At 40.5% G+C, this 13,048-nt stretch overlaps 1 protein-coding gene across 2 annotated transcripts in view; it reads right to left on the bottom strand.

The window, feature by feature from the left end:
- The window catches only part of LOC133618585 (nuclear receptor coactivator 2-like), an 85,711-nt gene that overhangs the window by 51,935 nt on the left and 20,728 nt on the right, over nucleotides 1-13,048 (bottom strand). Inside the window, exon 1 of one of the 2 annotated variants that reach the window (XM_061979089.1) lies at nucleotides 8,479-8,723. The exons of the other annotated variant lie outside the window; for it this stretch is intronic. The gene's annotated coding sequence lies outside the window, so the exon portion shown is untranslated. Of the gene's footprint in view, nucleotides 1-8,478; nucleotides 8,724-13,048 lie in introns of those variants that run through there. 2 annotated transcript variants of the gene reach the window in all.

Raw genomic sequence — 13,048 nt, 5'->3', positions numbered from 1 at the left:
TAATGTGTTAATTCCACGACTGTATATATCGGTATCGGTTAATATCGAAATCGGTAATTAAGAGTTGGACAATATAGGAATATCGGATATCGGCAAAAAAGCCATTATCGGACATCTCTAGTTATTTTAATGAATGCAAATTGGGTGTTAACTTCGCTTCACTTCCGGTTAATGTGACATCTCTTCCTGATGAAGGCACTGTTGACTCGACATTGGGTTGATTACTTTATGTTCAATGTGAATATTGTTTATTGTTTATTGAATGGATCCCCATTAGCTGACGCCAAGGCGACCGGTAGTCTTTCCGGGGCCCATATAGGAGCATACAAAATAAAAATACAAAGAATACATACATTACCTAACATTATACAAAAGAAAAGTACAACATAATATAAAAAAGCTAGTTAAACCCAGTATTAAAAAGTTATGTCATGTGGGCAGCTGCAATAGGTGTATCTTCAAAGCTGTCTTGAATGACAATTTACTTTGTGAGAGATTAATGTGAGATGGCAACCCATTCCAGAATGATATACATCTAAACATGACTGTATGTTGGAGGAGATTGGTCCTGGGAGCAGGAAGTGCCAAATAGCCATTGTGTCATGAATATGTGTGTTAGTTGATTTTAAAAACTGTTTGTAAAAGTACTCTGGTGATTGATCTAACATGATAGGAGACTACAATGCATCTTTTGTTCAACAGATAACCAGGACAGGCGTGGATGCATATATGAAATATTAGTTCGCAAAGAACATTTAAGTACCAGTCTATTTAAGTACATTGTGAATATCTTAGTTGGTCATTCTGTTTCTACAGGGTTAGCTTGGGGAATGGCGTATCTTAATGGGGAAAGATGTTAATGTGTCGTGTCCATGTTAGTATTTCTAATTAGCCAGCTAACGATAGTCGGTCTATAAATTTATCAGTGTGGTCATCAATAACAGTATTTCGATCATTTAAAAGTAATACAGTGATACTAACCGTCGGGAGTTTTTACTGTGGTTATCATTATTATTGTGTATCGCTGCATCAACCAAACAGCAGAGTTTTTTTTACATTTCCAAATAATGCACACATGGTAAAAGTGCATATTTTAAACGGTGGTGATGTGCATTTATTAGAAAAAAAGAATGAAGGTTATGGCAAGCAGAACATTTTTTAATCTAACCAATCTTTTCTAAAGTACACATTGAAGCCATAGTGTATTTTAGCCGATTACTCGATTAATCAAACAAATAATCGGTAAATACCTGATTGCTGAAAATAACCAATGGCTGCAGCCCGAGTTTTACATGTGTGAAATACATATAATTGATGAATGAACTGTATATTGAATGTCACTTTTTCCTTTATTGAAGACTTTTGTTGGCAAAGAGGGGAAAAGTCCTTTTGTAAATGGTGAGTTTTTAAATTCAGTAGTTTTTAATCACCTTTTCTTTAATCAAAGTGCTTGCAATCACAACTTTATTTGGTACTATGGTGGATTATTTTGCAATGGTACACAATTAAAAAAAACCAACAACAACAGAAAGGGAGTCACCAACTTGTGGAATTGTTTTGGGGGACTCTATTCCGGGAGCAATTGGACTGGTTAGTTACGGTGAAAACAGGGCACATTTTGAGTTAGTTAGTGAATCATACATAAAACTACATCTGTCCCTCGTTTATCACGGTTGATTGGTTCCGGACAAATCTACAAATGAAATACGTTAACACACTTTAGTCACCTTTACACTCTTCCAATCCAATATAATAATGCTTCCCAATGTTGAGCCAATCACTGGCCACAATACTGAACAGCTATCTCTGATTGGTTTGGTTTATGTCATTATTGATATGTTTAGTTAATTTTGCCATTTTTTTGCTTGAAAATGCTTGATTTGGGGTAAAAATGTTGTAATGAAGCCATAATGTTTAAATTGTAATGTGGCGAGGGACAACTGCAGTAACGTGCAGTCATTAGAGGCAGGTAAGGCGGGGCCTCACCTGCCATCATGGAAAGAAAAAAAATGTAAAAATATGTTTTTTTTTTATTAAATTGTTATATGTATCCAGTGATTATACTATAAAGTTATTTTCCATTTAACTTCACCAGTTTTAGATTATTTTTATTTAAAATCGCTGAATTTTCACATTTGCCGTTCAAATACTGTCTATCTGTGTTGGCCCTGCGATGAGGTGGCGACTTGTCCAGGGTGTACCCCGCCTTCCGCTTGATTGTAGCTGAGATAGGCTCCAGCGCCCCCCCCCGCGACCCCAAAGGGAATAAGCGGTAGAAAATGGATGGATGGATGGATGGATGGATACTGAGAAGAGACGGTGCGGTGAACAGCAGCCAGTTGAGGCACGTCACTGCGTTGTGCCTCAACATGGATTGCGGACTCGGCTAACTGCTGGCCTGCTGTGCAGTGAAACCGTATTGCTATATGAACTATATTATACATTTCCATAATTTAGTTAGCTGAGGTATATAATGTACAGTGTATTTTGTCAACAACTGTATGTGTGTAACGTATTTCTTGTGCTGAGCGATCATAAAACGGCTGCAAAAGATGCACTGGCTGAGGCTCGCAGTAATCCGCCTCCTGCACCCCCGCCGTAGAATGCACCCCCTGACGGGAGTGTTATATCAACTAAAGCCCACACTTAAACTTTCCACGTGCAAGATTGAATCTATTTAAAAAAGTTATTTAATAAGAAGCCAAAAAGTGCAAAAACAATAATGTTCGTGTTGGAGGAGTTGTGAATGACTGCAGGGCCACAACATTAGGTACACCTGCAGCCTGCAGGTGTACCTAATTCACAACTCCTCCAACACGAACATTATTGTTTTTGCACTTTTTGGCTTCTTATTAAATAACTTTTGTAACCTATTTTTATGGGCTTTCCTCTTTGTGATGTTAAGTTCCTGTTATGCACTGTTATACAGTATATGCCTTGAGCTCTTATTTTGAAGGCGCTAAGAGCGGAAGTGATAACACGTTGGAGTGGAGCGGAGGTTTTTGAAAGAAGGTAAATAAAGTGGTCCTCGTGTAAACTGGAGCCTCCGTGTTTGTTATTTGACATTTATAAACCCTTGGTTACACTTTTTTAAATAGATTCAATCTTGCACGTGGAAAGTTTAAGTGAGGGCTTTAGTTGATATAACACTCCCGTCAGGGGGTGCATTAATCCAGCACAACAGCGGCGCATGGACTTCATTTATAAGTAAAGGTAAGACCATAATAACGTTTTTTTTATTAAATGTGCTTTTTTGTGTCCTACAGTTTGTATGTGTAAAGTTAAAGTTAAGTTAAAGTACCAATGATTGTCACACACACACTAGGTGTAATGAAATTTGTCCTCTGCATTTGACCCATCCCCTTGATCGCCCCCTGGGAGGAGCAGTGGGCAGCAGCGGCGCCCCGCCCGGGAATAATTTTTGGTGATTTAACCCCCAATTCCAACCCTTGATGCTGAGTGCCAAGCAGGGAAGAATGCTAGTATGAGATTTTAAACATAACCCGTTAACTGCTGCCAATCAAATGGTGAATAAGATACTCTTTAGGGTTCATATGTTTGTAAATCTGACTGTGATGAAGTCAGTACCTCACCAGCCATCAACCTCACCGCACGTCACTGGACGACTGTATGCCTCGTTTGCTGTTGGACAGTACGAGTAAAGAAGTTTAATTTAACGGATTGCGGAATATTTTGAAAGCGTGTAAAGACAACAACAGCACAACAAATGTGTATTATTAATCTCGCCTGCAGTCTTTTAACAGTGTCATCTTTCATTTAACCAGTAGCCATCTTTCAGATGTGTTCAGCCTTATGCAGTTCTGCTGTGCCTCTACTTCTGGTGTGACTGAGGTGAGAAAGCAGGTGTCACCTTACAACCAGAGGCGAGGGAGGGGGTGGGACGATGTCCACTCCACGATAAAGATAAAAGAAGAGTCTCATAATAGGAAAGAGTTGTTTTCAGGTCAAATATGTGAAGCAGTCTTGCAACTACAAACAAAACAGACAAGACTTCTCTGTAACGAGGACACAAACGTAACAACCTCTCAGGTGAGATGACAAAAGTATGGACCACATGATCTCAGGGAGGTTGATGAACCTGTCGGTCTTTTGTCGCGTTGGCGTCTAAGCTTCTGTAAAGGCCCCACTCTATAAGCCTGCCAACATAAAGGAGATTTAATACCCTGCTGTAGCAGGATTAGGAACACGGGCTTCTACCGTGCACGCCCAGGGACCTGCAATGTACACATGGTGTGTGGGTGGGTCTGAAATAATGACAAGACATCATTAGTGCTTGATGCTGCTCTCATCCAGGGGCTTTACGGCCAGTGGCTGTTGCCGGGGACAACAAGCGTTAATGCTGTCATTTATCACAGTGAATTTAGTGGCGAGCATCCCGCCTGTCACGAGAGAGGCCGGTGTTCAATTCCCAAACTGGAAGTGAACGATTTCAAAGGCTGCAAAGAGCTGCTCAGTCAGTCAGAAATGACTTAGCTTGGGGAGTGGAGGGATGGTCTAAAAAGGGTCAGGGGCTCTTGAGCAAAGCATCAAATCCTTGGTATGTGACACAGTTGTCTGAAACACTATTTGTAAGTAAACCATAACAATAAAAGTACTGAGAAAGTCCAGACCTCCAAGGCCCAACAATAGTACCAGACAGTGGTTATATAGATTCCTCCTTGCAATCTTAGCGGCTTCAGAGAGAGGACAGCAGAGCATAAACTATTGCAAACTTCTTCTGTCGTTAATAGACGTTCAAGAAAGAGTCTAGAACATTCCAGTTCATAATGATGGGTAAGTAATAATAATACAACGAGGTTGACAACTGCCAGGCAACTGAAAGAGAAGTTGTCATGCTCATAAGAACATGTCTCACCAGGATTGCAGTCTCTACCATCTCTGAGGGTCGGCAACCTGAATTACAGTTCTTCAGCCTCCTTGTTGCAGGTCCCTTTGAAGACCTTTGACCGAAGTAGGGTAAAAGTGGATCAGCATTAAGAGAGTGTTCCTTAGGACGTGACGGGTCACCGTTTCACAAAAAGTAAAGGAAATCATTATGGTAACGTTAAATGTTGCACTCAAAGAAACATTAACTTGTGCGTGGCAGAGGTCAAAACACGTGCTAAAGTCTTTGCCCTCTCCACCCGGTACTACTTTCTGTTGAGTTGTTGTGAAAGCTCAGAAAGACTCGTAACACTACAAAACACTTTTAAGAATATAGTCCATTATCTGTACATCTTAGAAACAATTTTAACAACAAATAAGAGAATGAATGAATTGCTTAATTGAATTTGAGAGGTACAGTAGTTTGGCGTCCATTCCTATGATGTGCCTTTTGCTATGTTATACCTGTTTTGTAAATTGTACTGTGATTTTAATTATTAATTTGTCAGTTTATTTTTTTTCCCCCTCTTTTCTTTTTCTTTTGTATTTCGCTTTCCTGACACAATACTTAGAGCAGTGGTTCTTAACCTGGGTTCGATGGAACCCTAGGGGTTCGGTGAGTCGGCCTCAGGGGTTCGGCAGAGGTCAAGACACACTTGACTCATCGTGTAAATAAAAACTTCTCCCTATAGGCGTATTACAGATACGGCAACAGCAGAAGTCAGACTGATTTGCAGGTGTGTAATTTCTTGTGAGTTTATGCACTGTGTTGGTTTTGTTGTTTGAACAAGGTGATGTTCATGCACGGTTCATTTTGTGCACCAGTAAAAAAACATGGTAACACTTTAGTATGGGGAACATATTCACCATTAATTAGTTGCTTATTAACATGCAAATTAGTAACATATTGGCTCTTAACTAGTCATTATTAAGTACTTATTAATGCCTTATTCGGCATGGCCTTATTATAACCCTAACCCTCTAACCCTCTAACCCTAACCTTAACCCCAACCAAATAACTCTAAATTAAGTCTTTGTTACTTAGAATATGTTCCCCATACTAAAGTGTTACCAAAAACATATAACTTTGTCTTGAATTTGAAAAAAAATACTGTATATTTCATAAAGAAGGGTTCGGTAAATGCGCATATGAAACTGGTGGGGTTCGGTACCTCCAACAAGGTTAAGAACCACTGACTTAGAGTGTTTGAGTGAATGTGTCAAAAATGTGTGGAAGAATTATTTTATTCTGTAAATAAAAAAATAACAAGGAAAAAAATTAATTAAATTTAAAATAAAAAGACTCATAACACTGAAAGGGGAACGCAAACACTTCCGTCTGCAGCTAGAAAAGTTGCCATCCAAGCTCAGACAAGTTCCACCCGAAAGCACACACACACGCACACAACGTCCTCTCAACAAGTAAACGCTAAGTGAGGCCGCGAGCTGAAAGAGCTCTTTACTCACTGCATGCACAACGCCATGCGTCCTTAATCGTGGATGCCAACTTGATTGTGTGTGTGTGCATGACGACGTCTCACATGAAACATCACAAACTGATATGAGCCAGTACCAAAATACAGGCAGTCATTATGTTACAACGTTACATCATTTCGTGGATATAACAAGGGGTTTCCCAAAAGGACTATTATTGGAGCTTTAAGTATTGTCTGATACCGATATCAATCCTATATTAACACAAACCATATTACATATTTTTATTATTTTGTCATGTGGAATGTTAAAAAAGGGTTATTCAAGTGAAATTACTCCAAGAACAACAGGAGGCATGAATGAAAAATACTAACTTCATGATAGATTTATGCTTTTGGAGTGGAGTGATCATTTGTTTTTGGAGACATCCAATGGTCATTAAGTTAAGCTCATGACACAGTAAGTTAAATGATGCGGACACGTTTGTTACTGGATACGTTCTAATATGCTTCTGCCTTGGAAACTTTGCATCTCTAAGTAATACGAAACTATAATTATTTGATGTTTATATCGACAAATGTGCCGTTTTAGACTGGAATATGGTTCAATTGTGCTGAGCTGTTGTGTAGCTGCTAGCACCTAATAGCCTATGGCCTACCATGTTTACTTTTTGTAAATGACTTCACTAAAACAAAATAAAAGACCAACCTTGTGTGCTTATTGTAGGACATTTAGATGGAAATTGAACGTCCAGCTTTGCACAACACGCTGTGGAATTGCTTGCATTGGAGCTTATAGCGGAGATTTTAGATGCAAGCCGATATCAACGGACACTTGTTTTTTGCTGATATCGGACCTATATCTGCTATCAATATCGGATTAGGACACCCCTCGTTATGACACACTCCTATAAAAGATTAATACTGTACAAAAACTAAAAGAAAAGTAGTTAAATGCGTGCGGCGGAAGGATATGCAGGTGGAAGAATACACAGTGGCGTATTACTACACTAAGGAAGGAGAACGCACTTGTGTTTTAAGCTTCATGAAGGATTAAGATGGTATCTTTGAGCATGTGAAAGGATCTGCTCCAATGAAATGGACAGCCATAACTAATCAGTGTAGTGGTCTCGTTATTGACACTTCTTGTCTCTCCCTCCCTTGCGACACTTTTTCCAGTGTGCAAAACAACCACGGGAATAAAAGAAAAATGGTTCTCTTTTTTATTATTACTGATTGATTATTTCAATAACAGCACGCCATTAAAGCAGTGGGCTATTTGAGACAGTCAGAATGTTACATTAACTTAATGTATTAAGTCAGTGTAAACACTTAAAAGCTGTGCAAACACGACAACTTTTTACTGCAGCTGGAATACAAAGTGAAAGCAAAGGTAACATGTGAAAAAAATGTCCCACCGCGCACTCAAGAGCTCAAACTCCACCTTTAACTCCTAAAGCTGATAAGATTTATCACTGGCGGCTGTGAAAATTAGCATACAGTCGCAGCTGGCTGACGCTTGCAGACGTGCAGAGAAGCCAATGAACACGAGCTGGGTAGCTTTGCGGGTCAACACGTGGAACTAAGAGCCATACTAGCCTTCTATTTTTAACCAAAAACACACTAAAAAAACTCCTCGAATAATGATCTTACAATAGTGAATTTGCAAACGAGCATGAGCCTGAGAACAAAAACCGAAACAACAGACTTTATTTGACTGATAAGACCTCAGAATAGTGCTGACTGGGCACTTTTCTTTCAGCTTCAGCTTGGAACCACAACTCAACCTAATCCCCCAAAAACAACCGCAGACGACAAGAATACCTGAACACACACACACACGCACACACGCACACACGCACACACACACACACACACACACACACACACACACACACACACACACACACACACACACACATGATGACAGTTCAAAGTCCAAAACAGTCAAACTATGAAAAGTCAACCATGTGTTGAACTTCCAAAAATGTGTCAGCCATGCATTAACTACCTCGGTAAAATATAATTTGCCTTTCAAAAGATGCAAATGCATTGAGAGAAATAAATGATACCATAAAAAAGTAACACGAACAAATAAAACATACAATTGCTAAATGCATTAATGAAACAGAACATAATAGAATAGCATAAATGAGCTCACCAGTGTTTAGATTAAACCGGTCCATGACCAGTCCACAACAGACCGACCATTCCATTACCAGTCTGCCCAACTGATTTACTCAGCACACACACACACACACGCACATGCAAACACACATTTGGAGTCAACGCAGCACTAAACAACATCCATACTAGCTTTGTGTCCCCACTGCTTTCTCTGTGAGAGACCACTGCCGTGTGTGTATTTGTGCGTATGTGTGTCACCTCCGCTAATGACAGCTGACAAACTACATGCCACAAATCCTCTCTCTCTCTCTCCCTCTCTATTCTGCCACCTCCCCCAGCACGCTTACAAGCTCCACCTACATCACACACACCTTTTTCCTACACACACACACACTTCATCTCAGCCAGTGAAAAATATCCTTAGCAGACAACACGTTCATGACGTTTTATTTTGATCTACGGCAACAGACCAGCGACTGCTTGACCATCATAAGAAGTGAAAAAGTGACTTCTTAAAAAGGAACAAAGGGCCACGTTTAGAAAGTACGGATCTCATTGCACGTAAAGAGTTTTCACGACCTGCCGGTCGGTGTCCTACAGGGCCTCACCTACAGAGTTACCCTTGAAAGTAGGACCCTGGCCCACAATAACAAGACGACCTGCTGTGTTTCCCAGACTCGGAGACCGGGGCCAGCGTGGTGTCTCTGCAGGTCCACAGAGTTCCCACTGTCTTACATATTACACTTGTCGACAGTTTCAGCAAGACTTGCGTGGCTTTATTTGAACAGCTGAAGCCATGTGGAAATGCGCCGAGAGCATCCACCTGCTGTATGGGCGTCAGTCAGTGTCAGGCCGGAAATCACATGTCCTCCCGAGTCACTCACATCCTGTCTCCAGCCGTGAAAAAAAGCCTTCCAAAACAAGCCTTCACTTTTTTTTTTTACACTTAATTAGGTCTAAACATGCAAGTCAATATGGCTTTCTTACCGATATCTGACATGCTAACTCCTTTATGTCCGATAGGGCTGCAGCTATCGTTAATCATTTTATTTGTTCGATTAATCGAGTACCGGTAATCAAAACATACTTTATAGCCTCAATGAGTCTTTTAGGTAAAATTGTTGAAAACACAAGGATTTTTCTTATGACCCTTATTCTTTATCACTATATATTCTGATAACATTGAAATTGCAATATTGTCATAAGAGCATCACTATATTACTTATATTAAAAAAAACTTTCAAAAGTAAAAAAACGGGTAGTCTAAAACCAATTAATAGAAAATAACCAAACAAAAAGACTTTGATAAAGTATGATAAGCATACTTGCCAACCCTCCCGATTTTCCCAAGAGACTCTCGAATTTCACTGCCCCTCCCGAAAATCTCCCAGGGCAACCATTCTCCCGAATTTCTCCTGATTTCCACCCGGACAACAATATTGGGGGCGTGCCTTAAAAGGCACATCCGCTTTTCCTCCATACGAACAGCTTGCCGGCCCAGTCACATAATATATGCGGCTTTTACACACACATAAGTGAATGCAAGCATACTTGATCAACAGCCATATAGGTCACACTGAGGGTGGCCGTATAAACAACTTTAACACTGTTACAAATATGCACCACACTGTGAACCCACACCAAACAAGAATGACAAACACATTTCGGGAGAACATCCGCACCGTAACACAATATAAACACAACAGAACAAATACCCAGAACCCCTTGCAGCACTAACTCTTCCGGGACGCTACAATATACACCCCCGCTACCACCAAACCCCGTCCCCCCAAACCTCCCAACACCTCAACCCCGCCGCCCCCCAATTCCTGAATTTGGAGGTCTCAAGGTTGGCAAGTATGATGATAAGTGACATCGCATTTAACAATTTTACACATGCACATTAAAAAAATATTAATTGGAGGGCGGTGTTATATTTTTGGACAAACAATTCCTTAGCATTAAGATGCTAACATGTCGTCTCATGCCCTTATGAGTTTGAATTAAACATTTGTTATGCATCTCATACATAAGATGGCATTAGCTGGCAAAATAAACGTGTACCTTGTTTCAGCCTGTTTGCTGCGCGTTAAAAAAATTTCATTTTCAACAAATTAGTTATGAAAAAACAATAAGCCATAAAATATGTTCTACTATCAGCAAGTAAGACAGGTTAATCTTGTAAATAAATCAAATAACAGGCAGTCACAGTCATGCAAGCACACAGCATAGCCAACGGTTATGCGATCGCTTCTCTAGTGTCATTTGGAGTGCACTGGCACATCTGAGCACAGTGTGTGTGTGTGTGTACATATGTGTTTGTAAATAGGCAACCAATCACTGGCACACACACACGCACAATCGCCCATCCGCAGTTCCATTTCACACTTTCAAAATAGAAAGCAATTGAAAGAGTCAAAACAAAGACGTGCCATTAAAAGGTGCCATATGTAGTAATGTGGCCAGAAATGGTACTGCAATCACGGTCAAAATTCTGTAGTGCCCTCCCACTTTCCATGACTGAGGTTGCAAGATATGCAGTCGAATCCGAATCCTACACTAAGGAACTTCAAAAGGCAATCGACGAGTCCTACGCTGTAGGTTTCTCTTGTTTATGCTTCTTGCAAGATGGTTTATTAAGTAATTATGCCACATTTTACTGATGTCGATTAGCCAAATGTATTTGTAAAGTTACGCAGCAATATTTTTGTCGGGAGTCGGGACAGATTGTTGGCATTGCCCTGCTAAAATGTCTAGTTTGACCGCACGGACCACCATCGAAATAATTATATATATAATAATATATATTATATATCGCATAGGCCTACTTTGATGGCAAGCCAAGGCCAACGGTAAAATTACCGCCACATTTCGTTCAGCGTAACTCCATGTTCAGTGTTTCCCACAGGACAGGCATCTATTTGTGGTGGTGTGGTCGGGGGTGGGGGGTGGCGGCGGCAGCGGCAGCGGCGATGACCAAGAAGAACGCGGAGTTAGAATATAATTACAACATTTTATGTACATATTTATATACAGATTTGAACAATTAGTGATTCACTGAAATATATTTATTAATTGTGGTTCTTACAAAAAATATATCTTATAAAATATAAAAGCTAAAATGTCTCTTAAAGCTCTGCCCCTTTAATTAGTGAATACTAAATAATTTAACTTTAGCCTACTACTACAACCATATTATTTATCAGCAACATGAAGTGAAACAGAGGCAGAGGTGTTCTGCCACAGTCAGTCAACCTCCTCCTCCTCCTGCTGCTGCTGAACTGGTCGCACCTGTGGTCCGGACTGTAGGCCTACCTCCTCTCCAAGTCGAGCCCTTTTCGGCCGTTGAAAATATTTTTCTATACTCATCTGTGTGAAGGAGTGAACATCCAACATTAGAATTTATTACTAACGAGCAGAACCGCTCTATGTACAGTGCCGTCTAACCTTAAGCGGCAGCAGCTCAACACATGCAGGGTTCAACGTTAAGGTTTTTTTCTACTTGCCTGACTTCTCAAATCTACTTGCCCCAATATTTTTACTTGTCCTGCCTAGGTTTTTTTCTGGCTGTGTAGTGCTCATGGCTTATATCTTACTAAAATTCTTCCCGTTGACTATTTACAACACTACACAGTATTTATTATTATTATTATCATTATTATCTATAATTACATTTAAATGGCATTGCATACATGAAAAATTAAATGCTATTTCACATTATTTGACCAGTAGCAGTTACACTCATCTGAACAGGTCAGCCACCTGTTTAAAGCCCGATCACAGTTGAAATCTTGAAATGAAGGGCCTTTAATGGCCAAAACATTAACCTGGACAACATTTTAACAGCTGGTTGGCTCAGATTTTATTATTTTCATTGCATTCACATGCTGCAGTGGACAATTTAGCTTCAGTCCATGTGTGTTTATTGACAACAGGGTTATAACCTGGACACGTTAGCTCGTCGGTATGAAAACACGTGACTGTTACTACGTGCGTCTGCCCCGGCCCCCGAGTCAAACAGCGGCGGTGTTAATGAAGCAGCGTCAGGCTGCTCACCGTCAGTGAAACGCTCGGTGAAATCGCGGATTAACGTTAAATATATGACGAGCCGCGAGCGATGCAGCTATAACCTATCTACTAGTGATGGGTTGATGAGGCCTCATGAAGCGTTTCGACACATTGCAAAACTGTATTGATACTGTGTCGATACTGTGTCACTAAATACTGACATCTGCTGGACATTAAAAATCCCTACAGGCAACCTATGGACCGACTCAACTGACACTGATTTTATGACCTAGTACAGTGGTTCTCAAATGGGGGTACGCGTACCCCTGGGGGTACTTGAAGGTATGCCAAGGGGTACGTGAGATTAAAAAAAAAAATTCTAAAAATAGCAACAATTCAAAAATCCTTTATAAATATATTTATTGAATAATCCATCCATCCATCCATCTTCTTCCGCTTATCCGAGGTCGGGTCGCGGGGGCAGCAGCCTAAGCAGGGAAGCCCAGACTTCCCTCTCCCCAGCCACTTCGTCCAGCTCCTCCCGGGGGATCCCGAGGCGTTCCCAGGCCAGCCGGGAGACATAGTCTTCCCAACGT

Source organism: Nerophis lumbriciformis, linkage group LG19, assembly GCF_033978685.3.
Source record: "Nerophis lumbriciformis linkage group LG19, RoL_Nlum_v2.1, whole genome shotgun sequence".
Taxonomy (NCBI): Eukaryota; Metazoa; Chordata; class Actinopteri; order Syngnathiformes; family Syngnathidae; genus Nerophis; species Nerophis lumbriciformis.
This window is presented reverse-complemented; position numbering and strand designations above follow the sequence as displayed.